This window comes from Triturus cristatus, chromosome 3_2 (assembly GCF_964204655.1).
Source record: "Triturus cristatus chromosome 3_2, aTriCri1.1, whole genome shotgun sequence".
Lineage (NCBI taxonomy): Eukaryota > Metazoa > Chordata > Amphibia > Caudata > Salamandridae > Triturus > Triturus cristatus.
This window is the reverse complement of record NC_140584.1, coordinates 361150490-361167570: the sequence shown is the minus strand read 5'-3', so window position 1 is coordinate 361167570 and position 17081 is coordinate 361150490.

Sequence of the window (17081 nt, the reverse complement as noted above, 5' to 3'; positions counted from 1 at the left end):
ACCAGGCGAAGACCACCACCAGCCACAGGGAGGGAGGAGGAGGAGGATTCGTCAGACGGAGCGTCCCAAGCATCGTCAAGGCCTGCATCTGATGGTCCCCGGAGGAAGGTGGGTCGTCCACGGAAAAGACCGTGTGAGGCAGCGGCCCATCCACATCTCCCAGGTCACCTGGCGCGGCACCTGGCCACCATGTGCGACAGCATCACCTCATTGACTGACATCCTCTGCCACATGGACTTGCTGGTCACAGTCTGACCAATGATGCCAAACACTGTGGCCTGGACTCTGATGACTTCAAATGCCAGGGATCCCATCTCCCCCTGTGAACTTTGGATTCTGTGGTCCCTGTATTGAACCTTTTTCTGTGCACAAATCACGCCCTAGACCTACAATAAAAAAAATTATAATTGTAATTTTATGTTGCAGACATTTAGCATGAGTCCACAACATATGTGTGGGGATATGTCAAAGTATGCCTGAGTGTGGAACTAACTCCAGCCATCCATACACTTGGATCTGAGTCCGGTCGAGAACACACATGGGTCACAATGTATCACCAAATACAGACATGGAGCCCAATCCTCACCCGTGATGGCCTCGAGCTGCTCAGGGGGGGCTTGCAATACTGCCCAGACAGACCAATTTGCCAGAGTATCATGAAGGTGTAGCGGTCATGGGTCAAGTTGAGGTGCCCGGGGAGGGAATCCCAGGTCTGTTTTGCGAGGTGGGAGAACTATCTCCTGCATGCAGTTGCTCTGTTGATGTGATGAATGGTGGCCAGGGCAAGGTGGGCTGCACGGAGTTGGGCCAACGGGGTGTTGGATGACAGACGTCCAAGGTCGGTTTTCGGTCTGGGGTTGTGGACTGCCTCCTGAGTGTGGTTCAGGAGTCTGAAGGTGATCCTGCAGCAGACAGTGAGCCATTCTAGCTATCTCAGGTGGACGTTGATGTGGCTGGGGCGGGGGATGTTGAAGATGAGGTGTGCGGATGCACCCTGGATGTGGACAACTTCTCCTGCAGTTTTGGTGTTGTTCCTCCGTAGAGGGCGTTGCTGTAGTGGACCTGGCTGGTGTCGTGGACCTGGGGGATGGTCTGTCTTGCCTTGGAGTGGATCTATCTGTGGATCATTTGCAGCATGTGGAGGGTGTTGCAGCATGAGGTACAGATGGTGTTGAGTTGCATGGTAATTGTGAGCGATGAGTCATGATGAACACCAGCTTGCGTGCGTGGCCACTGGGTGCTGGTGCGGTGCCCAGGCCGGTAGGACACAAGGAGTTGACCCAGCCGTAAGGGGACAATCCTCAGATGATGACCTCAGTCCTGTCCAAGTCCAGCCTCGGGTGGCTGATGGTCAGCCATTCGTCAACGGATCTCATGCCTTCTTGAAGGTTGGATCTGGCAATGGCTGGGTCTTTGGTGGGGTTGAGGAGCAGCTGGGTGTCAATGGCATACGAGATGATGATGAGGTCATGTGCGCATGTGATGGTGGAGAGGTGGGTCATGGAGACATTGAAGATCGTCACGCTGAGAGATTAGCCCTGGGGCATGGGCCCCATGACCCCAGTGTACTACATGCTGCAGGGTGGAGGCCGACTCCCTGGGCCTTGCTGGTGAGCTACTTGGTGATTTAATCCTGGGCCCTCCTCTGGATACCAGTGTTGGAGATGTGTGAGCTGACAGTGTGGTAGCACATGGTGTAGAATGCCGTTGAGAGGTCAAGGGGGGTGGTCTCACAATTGTTGAGTAGGGCTAAGTTGTCGTTGGTGGTGGCAATGATTACGGTTGCAGTGGTGTGATTACTGTGGAAGATTTTCTGGTGCTGGTTGCCTGGAGCTGTTTGCTCGGAGGAAGTTCGTCAGTCGCTCGTTGAGTGTCTTCCTGATGACATTTGCTGGGTAGGGAAGCAGGGTGATGTTCCAGGAGATCCTGCGGTACTGCCATCCGTTGTTGAAGAAGGGCCTGGGTCTCTGCATGCCTCCAGCTCCCATGGAATGTGGCAAACTCAAATGAGATATTCAGGATGCCCTGGACGTGGGCTTCAAGGATGGGGAATGATGTGGATGAGATGTTGTGTGGGAAGGGGCCTGATGGAGAGCCAGAGTGGATGGTGCACATGAGCCAGGTGGTGTATTTGTTGCTGACGGGAGTCCAGAACCTGAGGGGGGTTTGTCACGCGGATAATAGTGCTGTCTGCCTCTGTGTGCCAAGGCTGTCGTGTATGGCCATGAGCTTGCAGTGGTAGAAAGTTGCAAGGGATGTGATCTGCCTTGCAAGGGTGGGGTGTCTTTTGGATGGAGATCTGCTGTCAGTTCACTGACAATGCTGATGAGCTCCTTGATGTCGTGTGTTTTGGTGCCTCAGCCCTATCTGAAGGATCTCCACTTGTCCTTGCTGATGATATGGTGATGGCTGTGTGTGGCGTTTTCTAGGGCTGTAAGGTAAATGAAGGTACTTTGTGTTGCACAAGAGTCCGGCTAGATCTGTATGAGTCCAGTAGGTCTGCCTTGACCCAGGTGGATTAACTGTTGTTGTGCTTCACAGGAAAGTCCGTCAATGTGGCAAGATTGTTGGATCAGTAGCTGATCCAGTGTGTGAGGTTGCAGGGTGTGGCGGTGGTGTTGGTTCGAGTGTCCCACACAGCTTGTCTGTGGTGACTTACATCAAGCATCTTTGGGGGATCGGTAGCGGGGTGTGGGGCAGTGTGCTACTTGTCGGAGACGTGGATGCAAATGTTGATGGACCAATGTTGGATGGTGGTTTGGTTCTCCTCCAGCAAGAAGTTACTGGCCCCCAGCCACATGTAGCCTGTGTAGGTGAGGGCGTGCGTGCAGATGTACGTGTTGATGACTTTGCGGAATTGTGAATGTAAGCCTGGAGATCTGTAGATGAGTGTTACTCTGAGGGTTGCCAGGTGGTTGGAGCAAAACCGGATTTGTGACTCTGAGGGTGTACCTGGGAATAAATTGCAATTCATCCTCCGGGATTGTTGTTGCCGTCCCTGTGGGTGATCTTGTATCTGTCTGTGATGGCAATGAAGAAGTTGTGTGCTGAGGATGCTTTTGACCAGGTTACTGTCATGAAGGGGATGTGTGGGGCCATTGTGTTGAGGAGGTAACAGAGTCCAATGGCGTGCTTGTGGATGGAGCGGGTGTGGAGTAGGACCTGGTTGTTCTGACAGGGTCTGGTAGGTGGGGCAGTGCTGTGTAGGCAGTTGGAGTTGCACACTCAGCATGCAAAGGTGTTGTGTGTGCGCTTAGGGGTTACCTGATAGCAGGCGGTTGATTGTCTGGAGGACATTGCTTGGAGGGTGGCTGCAGCATGAGCCTGTTGTGTGACGTGGGTCATGCAAGGACCAGAGGGTTGTGCAGTGTGCATGTTGCAGGTGCAGACGGTCCTGCCTTTGGCACGGGGTTGGTGCAACAGTGGCACAGACAAGCTGCTGGCTGCATTTAGAATGGGTGGAGGGGGAAGGGAGGAGCATTTTGTAGGTGTGTGGGTTTCCGAATCAGGGCACTCCGTGGGGCGGTGCCTCAGGTGAGGCAGCAGCAGGCAGAAGGGGTAAGAAACTACGCAAAAAGTAGCACACAAAGACAAGGAGGTCAGAAAGGCACAGTGCAACAGGTGTATGTAAAGGAAGGAATGTCAGGTTACTCATGGGTCACTCTGAGAAAATGTATGAAGAATCCACAAAAATGATGGCCACAGGATCAGGCAACAAAATGCGGAGCTGCGCACAGGAGACACACTGTCAGCAGGCGTTGACGTCCTGTTGTGGGGAGCAACCTGCACAAATACATACACAACCAGGTACTTCATGCACAATAGAGATTATTTGCCATGAAGAAATGCATGCATGTTGCCGAAGTACACATACACTCATATGCTCAATCTTTGACAATTATGCCATAGATGACGCATGCAAACTGGCAAGAGATCTGCAGTGACAGAGATGAGGCACTTAGGATTGTGCAGAACACCTTTATTGCACAAACTCACACAAAGGGAAATGCATCCATACGAACAGACTCACAGGTCAGTTGACAGAACATTTTGGACATACGCTGGACCCCCCCTTCACAACACGGATGTTGTAAATCCCAATGAACTGGCACACAAGTCAAGGGGATGAGCCAAACACATCCTGCTGCACACGGAGATGCTGCAAATCACCATAGAGCCAGTTGTTGTAATGTCCCATACTATGTCCACCCGTAGCATCAGCAATGTTTCAGAGGCAAGGTTTACGCACATTGATGCCTTCATCAGACTCCACACTGCACTACAGATGACTTTCAAGAAGGGTGACTATCCTGTCATGGGAGTGATGCTACATATTATATGCTCCATGGTGAGAAGACATGTATGCATGGTACCACAACATGCACAGAAGCAGTCCCCACACATTCCCAACCAGTACCACCACCAAAAAGCCTTGCTGCAATCCTTACCCAAACTGACATTTCCACATGTCCGTGCATGGAACGCTGATTCAGCACACGTTGCAATCCTCATGAGGAATAGCAGGAGGACAACGATGGTCAGTTACGAAACATGAACTATGTTGGACACATGCAAATTTCAAAGAAAGTCTCTCCGCAAAACTGTGTGGCATGACATCATCACTCGAGTGACACATCAGTACACACATCAAAGTCACTTTGCATTCAGTCAGCTGGACACACACATTGCAACACATGCCACTCAATGCTACAAGCTTGCACACTCATACCCAGTGACTCACCATTATGAGAAGAAGTTGCGTATGAGCTGACTCTGGATATCATCCTTCTCCTCATCACTTGCCTCGTGACCAAGCCCTGGATCCTCCACGGGTGGGTATTTCTCCTCATCAGGATCAAGGATGAGTGGCACTGCCTTCTCAACGGCCATGTTGTGCAGCATGCAGCACACAATGAAGATTTTGCACACCTTCTCCGGTGCATATGGGAGGGACCCGCCTGTCTTGTCAAGGCACCGGAATCGGCTCTTCAGGAGGCCAAACGTCCTCTCAATCACTCGCCTGGTCTGCCCGTGTGCATTTTTGTACCTGTGATCTGCAGCTGTTCTTGGGTTGCGGAGAGGTGTCATTAGCCATGGCATGTTGGGATATCCAGAGTCCCCTACATGGAAACATCATGTAAATAAGTGGGTCAGGAGATGCTGTAAGAGCCAAAGATACCGCAACACACCGGACCAACAGAGTATACCCACCAACAAGACATGCTCATTCGTTGTGCAGCCGCAGCATCATTTGTGGCACCCTGCTACGCTTCATGATGTAGGCATCGTGTGCTGATCCTGGAAAACGTGCACAGACATGGGAAATCAGCATGTTAGCAAGACACACCACAAGGGCATTTATTGAGTGGTAATGTTTACGGTTGCGATAGGCTTGCTCCTGTGCCTGTGGTGGTACCAAAACCACATGTGTCCCATCAATGGACCCAATGACATGGTGCATCCCTCCCAGGGCATAGAAATCACCATTGACATCTGTCAACTCCTCAGGAGTAGGAACGGGTGGGACGGGACTTGTACTATTCGTACGGGAAAAATTACAGATGTGAGTCGTACGGAAAAAAATACAGGATCGGAATCGGCCCCCAAGGGTCTATTAGGATCGCGGGCGGAGGGCAGCCACTGGGCCGGCGGTGGCAACCGCCCACGATCGCAACCCTGAAAACCGATGGTCCCATTAGCATGGCGGTGATGATCGCGGTGGTGAGAATCTCCGCCCGCCTCTTTTCCGCCAGTACCAGTCCGCATGCATGCCTAGTGGGTGGAACTGGACTGCCACAATGATGCCGGTGCAGGGCCAGGCTCCGCCGGCATGATTATGACGCCGGCAGTAGCCAGCCTTTCCACAGCGGTGGAACCGCCATGGAAAGGCATGCAGAGAATGTCTCCGGGGGCCCATTGCGTGCCCCCAATGTGTTGGGGGGTGTTTGGACTTACCACGCCGGAAATACTTTAACATATTCGTGGACTATATATTGGATTGCCAGCTACACTTCCGTTTGGTTTTCTTTTTTGTTCTACCGTGAGCTTCTAATTAATATACTAGGAGTCATCTCTTATTGTCCTTCTTGGATAAAATGCGGTATTGGATTTGCCTTTTTTCATACATTCTACTGCCCTGAAGAAGCCAATGTTTGGGCGAAACGCATTGGCTGTTTACACCTTGTGAAGCACAACAGAGAATAAAAGACATCCCAAAATTCATTTATTTGTAGTTGTCCATGTCTTACATATTTAAATGTGTTTAAATATTTATTTTTCATATATTGCTTCTAATCCAACCGAATTAAGTCTAGTTATTTTCTGTGATCTACAAGCAGCAGATCACTTGAGGTGGGCAATAAGATACACTATAGTGTCTAGTTTGGTGGTGCTGTCTCCTATGACCCAGCTGCTTGCTATCCTTTCTCTTTAGTCCTTTCTACATTTAGGTGCCGATTACGATCCGGTAAAAACCGGGTACGAACCGTCGGTCGGAGCGTTTTCTCCGTCCGACTCGTATCCGGTTGTAAAACTTTACAAACATGGAATTACGATTCGCACGGAAACACCATTTCCGTACGAATCGTAAAAAACACCGACCGACGAAAATATACGTACGAATGTGATCTGGGAATGCTGCGACGTGACGTCGGGACGCTTTCAGGCAGCGTTTCACGACCCAGGATGTACGATTCGAACCGACAGCAGTCCGGGCGGCAATATTTTCACGGCACCCAAAAAGTGCTGGAAAAGCGAAGTACAGCGCGTAACGACCAGAGTAGGTGGCCCGGTACGCGCCGACCCCCCCCAGCCCCCGTACGTTCGTGTCGTACCCCCCGCAGCCCCCGTACGTACGTGTCGAACCCCCCCATGTATGTACACCTGTGTATGTGTCGAACCCCCGTGTATGTACACCCGTGTACGTGTCGAACCCCCCCGTGTATGTACACCCGTGTACGTGTCAAACCCCCCCTTGTATGTACACCTGTGTACGTGTCGAACCCCCGTGTATGTACACCTGTGTACGTTCGAGTCGTACCCCCACCCGTGTATGTACACCTGTGTACGTGTCGAACCCCCCGTGTATGTACACCTGTGTACGTTCGAGTCGTACCCCCACCCGTGTATGTACACCCGTGTACGTGTCGAACCCCCCGTGTATGTACACCTGTGTACGTTCGAGTCGTACCCCCACCCGTGTATGTACACCCGTGTACGTGTCGAACCCCCCGTGTATGTACACCTGTGTACGTTCGAGTCGTACCCCCACCCGTGTATGTACATCCGTGTACATACACGGGTGGGGGTACGACTCGAACGTACGGGGGCTGGGGGGGTCAGCGCGTACATACGGGTCTGGGGGGGTGTTCGGCGCGTATGCGGGCACATGTCTCCATGGTTGCTATGGGAGTTCGGTGCGGACGGTGTTTTTTCCATCCGGTTGTAACATCGGACGCACGGGATGGATCGTAATTCCGCGGTCGGACTTCACTTTTCACATTTGTACGGTTAATCGTCCATGGACGTGTCGGACACATTTTCCGACCCGAGGACGTGTGGGGGATAATTCCCAATGCGATTGGTATGGACTTTTTACCATGCGAATCGTAATTGGCAGTTTGTACGGCACTTGTACGATTCGTACAGTAAAAAGACCGGATACGAGTCGTACGGGGAATTTTTTTACCGGATCGTGATCGGCACCTCTATCTGTTGAAACTTTACAAATGGTGCGCTATTCCACACAATCTGCAACACTTACATCAAGATGTGCTGGAAAGCATGTAAGATTTATTTTTACTTCAATTATGTCACTTATTTTGACAAATTTTTAACATGAGGTGATCAGGGCCAAAGGTCACTTGATGTCACTTCCTGTTATATGATGCACAAGTGATGACACTTCTGCTACCTCTAGCATTTTGGTGAATCGATGTCCATGGTAGTGTAGTCTATGAGACATGTTATTGATTTCTAAACTAATATTTTGAAACGATCATTTCCTAATCCAGGTCAGGATATTCATGACAAAATGTCACTTGCACTTAATGAGTGATATGTGAGCTCTAGGATATTGGCCATAAATGTCAGAAGGAGACAAGCAATTTCTGGACCTCGTGCCAAGGGGAATTTTGCCGATTTCAAGGGTAATCCACCAGCAATTCGACCATTTTTATAGCTCTGGGGTATAAACGTGCACCCGCCGCCACCCACCCTGTGGTAGCTTGGTAACGCCTGACCCAGGGCTTTAAGTAGGCCGGGTCCTGCCACTGCTCAGCACCGGCAGTTTTAAAAGCAGGTGCTAAGGGTAAAGAAAAATCTTAACTCTGCAGCAGTACAGCCTTCATTGCCTTTCGAATAACCTCAAAGAGGCTCGTTATAGTTCTTTCACAGTCTCATCATTTTAGAACTGAAGCATTTTCAATATTCTGTACAACAAAGCCATAGTTGTTGTTTATTTATCTTACACAACCAACAAGAAATTGGCAAACCCAATAGTCAGTAGAGTAGGAATAGCAAAATATTTGGGGGGGGGGGCATACTATGCTAAGTACAGATTTTTACCTTTCGTATTTTAAGCCACAATCTTAATTACATCGGCCACGCCCCTTTGAGAGGCTCCCTAGTTGTTTCATTCCACTTAAAACCCCGGCCTGAGCTCACCTTTAAAACAAATTAGTGTTATGTATTTTAGTATGTATTTGAAAAGTAGGTGATCTATTTTTTTCTATAAGAATTTGTTTTGTTTTTAATATATGTGTTGAATTTTTAGTAGTTATTAATTTTATCTTAATTAAATTTTGCGCTTTTAAATTCTGTAGTGGGTTGTGGGTCAATAGGGAATAGGGTGGGAAGTAATTTAATTATAATAAACCAATGATTATTTTTTATGTATGAGTATTTATTTAATTTAGATTTTACAGTGTTAATTGTGGAAATTAATTTATTATTAATTGTTAAATAATTGGCTGTTAATTATTATTAATTACATAATTGGCAATTATGTTAATTGTGTCCTTTTTTAAGGAGCGGGTTGTGGGTTTATAGGGGAGTAGGGTAGGAAGTAATGTAATTATAATAAATTAATTCGAATTTTTTATGTATTAGTATTTATTTAATTTAGATTTTATAGTTTTAATTGTGGGAGTTATTTTATTATTAAATATGTATTAATTGTTTGTTAGTTATTATAAAATCAATTAATTTGTAATTAATTATGTTAATTGTCTAATTGTTTTAGGAGTGGGTGGTGGGGTTTATAGAAGAATATGATGGGAAGTAATTTATTTATAATTAATTAATAATTGTTTGTTAATTAATGCTAATTAATTATTTAAAATAAAAATTTGGCAACTGCGAAATTTGTTTTTGATGTAAGTTGTGGGGTTTATAGTGGTAAAGGGTGGGAAGTAAAGTCTTTTTAATTAATTAATAAGTTGTTGTTAATGGATGTTAATTTATTAATGTAAAAGTAGTTATGGAAATTGTGCAATTATTTTTAGGTGTGGGTTGTGGTGTTTATTGGGGTAGAGGTTGGAAACAAATTTATGTTTAATTAATTAATAATTAGTTGATTATTAATATTAATTTATCAATTGATAAATATTTATGGTAAGTGTTTATTGTTTTGATTTTATAGTTTGGGTAGTAAATGAATTTTTATTTGTTTTAACCTCTTCAGTGCCACGCCCTTTCCCCGCCCTGTGCCAGGCGTTGCATTAGCGGGCGGGGTTCATGACGAGATAGTCTCATCATGGGCACAGCGCAACCGCGCTCCATGACGAGACCATCTCGTCATGGGCACTGAAGCGGTTAAAAAAAGATTATTAATAATATTTGTTTAATTGATAATTCAATATTTTAATTATGGAGCTACATTTAAAAAACAATTAAATGTGGGTTGGGAATTGTGTGGTTTTATAGGGTAGGAACAAAATATTACATTTATGTAATAAATAATTTTTTGTTTATAAAAAGTTTCTATTAAAAATAGTTTTTTGTTTTTAAATTATTTTTGATTTTTTAAAAATAATCTTTGTAGGTATTTGTTAGATTTTTTTATATTCTAATCCGTTTCTATCTTTGGTAATATTTAAAACTTTTATATATGTTTTATGTTTTTGTTTTTTAAAACCTTTTGTTTTGTTGAGGTTAATTTGTTTGTTTTTAATTTTAAACTGACTCCAGTGGAAATATACATTTTTACCCCTCCGCTATCCAACACTTTCCCTACTGTTGCACAAACTGGAGTGGGAATAGTAATTTTTACCCCTCGCTATCCAACACTTTCCCTACTGTTGCACAAACTGGAGTGGTAATAGTCATTTTTACCCCTCCGCTATCCAACATTTTCCCTACTGTTGCACTCACAGGAGTGGGAATAGCAATTTTTACACCTCCACTATCCAACACTTTCCCTACTGTTGCACCCATTGGAGTGGGAACATTAAGTTTTACCCCTCCGCTTTCCAACACTTTCCCTACTGTTGCACTTACTGGAGTGGGAATGGTCATTTTTACCCCTTCGCTATCCAACATTTTCTGTACTATTGGACTTACTGGAGTGGGAATAGTAAGTTTTACCCCTCCGCTATCCAACACTTTCCCTACTGTTGCACCCAGTGGAGTAGGAATAGTAAGTTTTACCCCTCCGCCATCCAACACTTTCCCTACTGTTGCACCCATTGGAGTGGGAATAGTAATGTTTACCCCTCTGCTATCCAATACTTTCCCTACTGTTGCACTCACTGGAGTGGAAATAGTAATTTTTACCCCTCCGCTATCCAACACTTTCCCTACTGTTGCACTCAATGGAGTGCAAAATTTAATTTTAAAGACTATTGAATATTTTAAAGTTGTAATTTATAATATAATTTGTTTATTAGATTTTATTTTATAAGTGTATGCAAATATATATATATATATATATATATACATATATATATATTTATATTTATTTGTAAATTTGGATATTTTTATAAAATTATAAAATAAAATAAAAAATTAATAGTTAAACTTACATTTATAAAATGGAATATATATCTATTTCCTTTAAAAAAATTAATATTTTATTAATTGTTTTAAAGGAAATAGATATATATTACATTTTATATATGTATGTTTAAATATTTTTTAAATTACATTCATTTTATTATATTTATTACAATGTATATTAAATCTAAAAAAAATTAAAGTTAATTTTATTATTTAATACATTTAACATTAATTTTTATTTAAATAAAAAAATCGATATTTTGTACATTATATTTTTTATATTGATAATTTGGTTTCGATATATTTGTATTTTCAATTTTAAATATAGGATGTCAATATTTTTGACATCAATGTTTTTACATCGATATTTGTGTATGGGGATATTTTGGGAATCAATATTCTATCACTGTACCGTACCATAGCACTGAAACTGCCCAGACTTACCATCAAAAAGGTATACTTTATAGACCATGGGCCAGATGTACGACCCTATTTTGCATGCGAAAAACGGGTTTGCGACCCGTTTGCACATGCAAAATAAAAATAGCAATGTACTAACCCTATTTAGTAAGTCACAAATTATTTGCGACTCGCTATTAGGAAGGGGCGTTCCAAGGGCATCCCTTCCTAATAGCTAGTCTGAGCCCTATGTGTGACTGTTTTGAAACCGCAATGGCAGTTGTAAAACCGTCGCAGTTTACCACTCTTCTCAAAAGGGTGGTAAAGCATTCGCAAATGGGAAGGGGTCCCCAGGGGACCCATTCGCTTTTGTGAATGCAGGGGAAAATATTTTTTAGGGGTAGGCAGTGGTCCCAGGGACCACTCCCTGCCCTTAAAAATGAAACGAAAACGTTTCATTTTTCTTTTTATAAATACATCCTGTTTTCCTTAAAGGCATTTAAAAAAAAAATGTTTTATTTAAAAGCAGTCCCAGACGTGGAGGTCTGCTGGGCCCAGAGGACCACCATACCTGCGACGGCCAGCCATTCCCAATGAGGTTGCAAATTGTGAGTGCCTTATTAATATTCATGAGACATGCAATTTGCGACCCCATTGGGAATCGGAAACAGTGTCTCAGACACTGTTGAACGTTGCCTTTTGCGACTCGCAAATTGCGACTCGCAATTGAGTGCAATTTGCAAGTTGCAAATTGCTATGGTCGTACATCTGGCCCATGTCACAGCAATAAAAGGTTGAGGCACAGTGAGTGGATGGACAAAGTGGGATGGTTTCTGCACCCACTGCCATTGTGATACCTGATCCGTAGCAGCCTGGATGACTTATATTCAAAATACTAACATTTTCACTTTTTTGATACCTTCAATAGGTTACAATGGAAAATACCGTAGTACAGATTCATAAAATCAAAATTGACATATGTAGTGAACCAGTCTAAGAAGGCGGCATGCCAGGTGTATCTGTGAAACACATCATTCTCAAAGCCGAAGTGTAACTCCGCCATCTTCAAGCCATAGAGCCGGGCATGTCAGACAGAACCTTCTGTAATTGGACGTCAAGGCTACTTTCCACATCGTGTTGGACATGCGGTTTTTGAGGCCACAAAGTCGGCGACTCCCTGAACTGGAAAGCGATGAATACATTGAGGAAAAAATATTGTGAGAAATACATTTTTAAAGATAACCCGGAGGCAAATATAATATTTATACGTATTTATCCGTGCAGCTCGCTCAACAGGCCCATAACATGTCTAATGAGCTAGAGATGCCAAATGCCCATGTGTCCTAGCCTTGCTCCTTCTGGGCTTGTAGCCCTCACATGGACCGAGAAATCTCACCTACGTGACTGCTGCAGGCGAGGTTCACATCGGAAGCCAGGGTCTGTTACCGCACCAGGGACGCCCATCTCCCCTAGGTATTCAACAGCAGAAGCAGGTGGGCGCTGAAACACCAAGAGCTACGCGCGCGGAGGAGGACAACTGCAGGTGTAAAACCCTGGGCCTAATCACGGCGCATGGATACGAGCAGGGGAGCTCGCTGCCCTCGCGCTCCTTTCCCACAAGGTCTGCTTCACTGCCCGCTTTGAATATTTTCAGGATCGCTCGCGCGCTCATTGAATAAGAGGTAGCGCCAGGGATTGAAGATTGGCAGAAAGTCCCTAAATGTCATGCGAGATGGATTAATCCCCGGCAGGTCAATACTCTGCTTTCTGCATTTAATTCTTTAACAAATACTGTTTCAAAGGGAGCAATACAAATGCATGCACTTCCTTGGTAATCTTTCACTTCGTATCAATACCTTCTTGAACCGGGGAGCTGTTTTTTTAGAGTGATAAAAGGACTTCGCTGCTTTAATGTGATGTTTTCACTGTTGGCACGGGCAGACTAGTTAACCGTAGAGGGCATTAACATAGGAACAGTGTTAATATTGAGCAGACTAATTCCACAATGTCAGGGAGGAGGGTGGTGAAAGGAGCAATACATCACGAGGGGAAGTAGGGAGGCGTGAGCATGTCAGGAGGAAATCGCAAGGTGTAATGAGAACTAAGGAGAAATGAACAATTGAGGAGAGGGATGGTGAGGCTGGCGGCAGAGGAGAGGCGGCACGGACAATGGAACGGAGGAGGAGGTTGGCAATGGTGCGACGGAAGAAAGGCAGGCTGCTCCTGTGCAGTAGAGGGGGGTGAGGGTGATCAGGGGTGGTCCAGTGTGGGAGTGGGGGATAAGTGGCAAGCCATTTATGGGAGAGAGGAGGGACAAAGCCTATTTGATTGGGGGCTAAGGCAAGCTTGGACGAGAGCAAAGAATCATAGTCTGAGAGGGGAAAAATAATGCTCCAATTAACTACCGGTAATCTGGATTACTCTTAGTCCTGATGTCATACTCCCATTCATTACTAATGAGGTGTAATCCATCTCTCACGAGAGAAAAGGTTATCGGAAAAGCTTGTTAGGGTGTCACTCCTCTTCAGTGTATATCCCATATGGATATCTCAAACCCAGCATTCCTCTTGAAAACCCAAGACCCTCACAATAGATATGAAGATCACAAGACTGGGAGGGAGGGATGTAATGAATGGGACAAGGACAATCAGGGCTAAGAATAATTTAGATTACAGGTAGGTAATAGGAGAAATACCTTCTTGTTCTCCTTCATTATTAAGAGGCATACCAAAGTAGCGTAAAATGACCTTCATATCTCCAATAGATCAATAATAGACAGGCCATACCACAATTGAAGACCCAGAAAAAAATCAATTTATTGAACTGAAGAAATTAAGCTTAGGTCCAAAATAACCCAACACCCCAAGCCCAAAGTTCTTATTATCGTCCAAAACATTTTGCAATCTATAATGTTTCACAAACCTATTAGCGGCAGTCCATGTAGTGCTCTACACATTTCAGCTATGGAAACCCCTTTCAAATCAACCCATGAAGCTGCCATACTCAAATAGAAACCCCCTGAAACCCCAGAGGAGGAGGAGTACTTGTCAAAGAATAGGCCAAGGCAATCGCCTGCTTATTCCATCTGCTAATGGAAATCATTAAGGTCTGAATTCCCTTATTAGGTGAGTCAAAAATGGCAAAAAGTGACTCAGATTTCTTAAATGATTTAGTTCTCTCCAGGTAAATCTGCAAAATCCTATTAACACCTAGTAAACTCTACTGAAGCTCACGGTTTGAGCCTGACAAATCTGAAAGAGCTGGGGGAATGATCTCCTGACTTCTAAGAAAAGCAGAGGCTCCTTTGAGTACGAAAGAAGAGTCTAGCTTAAAAACCACACCACCTTCTCAAAAGGATAGATAAGGTTCTCTAGCCAACAGAACTGCAAGTGCACCAATCCTTCTAGCTGATGGCTACCAAGATACTACCTTCAAGGTACTCCAAGAATACTACTTTCAAGGTAAAAAAAACGAAATATCATCCTGATCCAGAGGCTCAAAAAAAGGAGGGAAGGGTCTTCAATACTAAAGGAAAATCCCACAGAAGACAAAGAGACTTAACCACTGGGCAATAAATAGAGACATCTCTCAACAGTTGAGAGTCTTAATCATCCTTATTCTTCAAATTCCCCCAGGGATTTCGGAAAGCCTTAATTGCTGTGCACTGAACACGAAGAGTAGAAACAGCAATTTTTCCCTCAAAATCCTCTCAATTAAATTGAAGAACTTCCAGAAGGGAACATTCAACAGAAGACAGCTTGTGCTCTGAACACCAGTGCTGGAAATTACTCTAGTGCCTGCCATATGACTTCAAAGTAGATGGGATGTGAGAATTTTTAACTGCCCAGGGCTAAATGCGAGGACAAACCTCTATGCTGTCAGCCTCTCCTCTCAATTTCCAGACCTGCAACTGAAGTCTCAGGGGAGATGGGTAAATTGGGAGTAACCAAGGCCCCTGCACAAGCAGTGCCTTCAGAATCGGAAACCAAGACCTGATCGACCAAAAGGGGACCACCACCACCATCATCCTGTCGTCTCCTTGAAGATGAGCCAGAAGTTTGGGAATCAAGGAAATAGGGGGAAAGCTTAAAAAAGAGGATTTGACCTCTGCAAAGTCAGTGCATCCACCCCCACACCCATATCTGAGGTGCCCTGCAACAAAACCTCGGAAGCTGAGCGTTGATCTGAGAGGCGAACTGATCAACATAGGGGTACCGAACCTCCTGCAAATTTATTGAAAAATCTCCTGAGAGGATGGGAACACGTGACTCAGGGAATCCGCTACCACATTGTCTGAACCTCTGATGTGAATTGCGGACAGTGAAATTAGATGAACTTCCACTTATTGAAACAAAGTCACCACTACCTGATCCAGAGATTTTGACCTGACCCCTCCCTAATTGCTCAGGAAGGCAACTGATACCATATTGTCTGACTTGACCAACAAATGAAAACCCTGCAGTATGTTTTTGAAATGAGTGACTGCTCTCAGCACAGCCCCATTAGTTCTCTCCAGTTTGAAGACCATAGAGCTTCTGAATGAGATCTGAGTCCAATGTTGCCCCCCATCCAAAAGGGAAAGGTCAATGTGCCAACAAGGGATTTACTTTAAGGTGATCAGTTAATTCTAAATTTAAGTGATTTGAATCAATAAGTATGTTAAGATGAATTAACATCAATATGAAATCAATTCCATGAACTAAACATCATAAATATCTAATGATGACAACGCACACGGGGATTTCTTTTTGTGATTTAATCACAGTGATTTTTATAGTTTTATCCAAGTAAAAAAGAGTACAAAAAGGAATATAAATAAGAGCAATATATCGTGAAAACAGGGAACGGAATTAAGTCCTCTTTTCATCTGAATATACACATCAATTCCTGGGCGGTTTAAACAGAGATGAAACTCTTTCTGAGCATACAATCTACTGTACATAACATGTAAACTGGAATTGGATGGTAAAGTCGACGTTTCGGTCTTGGGTGTAGTCAATCCGTCAGACCATCTTCAGGACAATAATTGCTTATATAAGGACTCCATGTAGAGCTTAGCAACAGCGACTGCCAGTTCGTGTTATTGCGGAAGTCAATCCTGCAGTGATTTTATTGTTTACCGTCGTTAGTTTTCGAAGTACGAAATGTGATCCGTCTGATTCAGGGGCAGCCTGATTACGCACTGCACTGTCAAGTGCTTTTAAGGAATAATCGTAGTTGCAGTTCAACACAGTTGTGAGTATTCTGGCGTCAGTCTTCAGAACACAGATGGGGGTCCGCTAGCATCGGTACAGCCAAAAGAGCTGTCATCTGTCGTCAGAACCTTTAGAGGGTCTAGTTGCAGCTCCACCCCTTGGTCAATGACCCCGGTAGAAGGCACCAATTTAAATGATCTCTTAATGTCCGCTCCCTTGTAAAGCACTACGACGAAATCTCTTTGTTGATTGAGTCAGCCAAACTGGATATTTTATTCCTGACAGAGACCTGGACTACATTAGATAGTGGAGCAGAGTTGGCCTGGGCATGTCCCCCAGGATATTTCATCAGACATATCCCTCGAACTACGGGTAGAGGTGGCGGAGTGGGGTTTATCTGTAAAGACACACTTGCCCTCTCACAGTTTTCAGTCAAACAGGTGGTGGGCTTTGAACTCCTGGGATTTTCCTTATCGGCTCAGGGTGGCACAG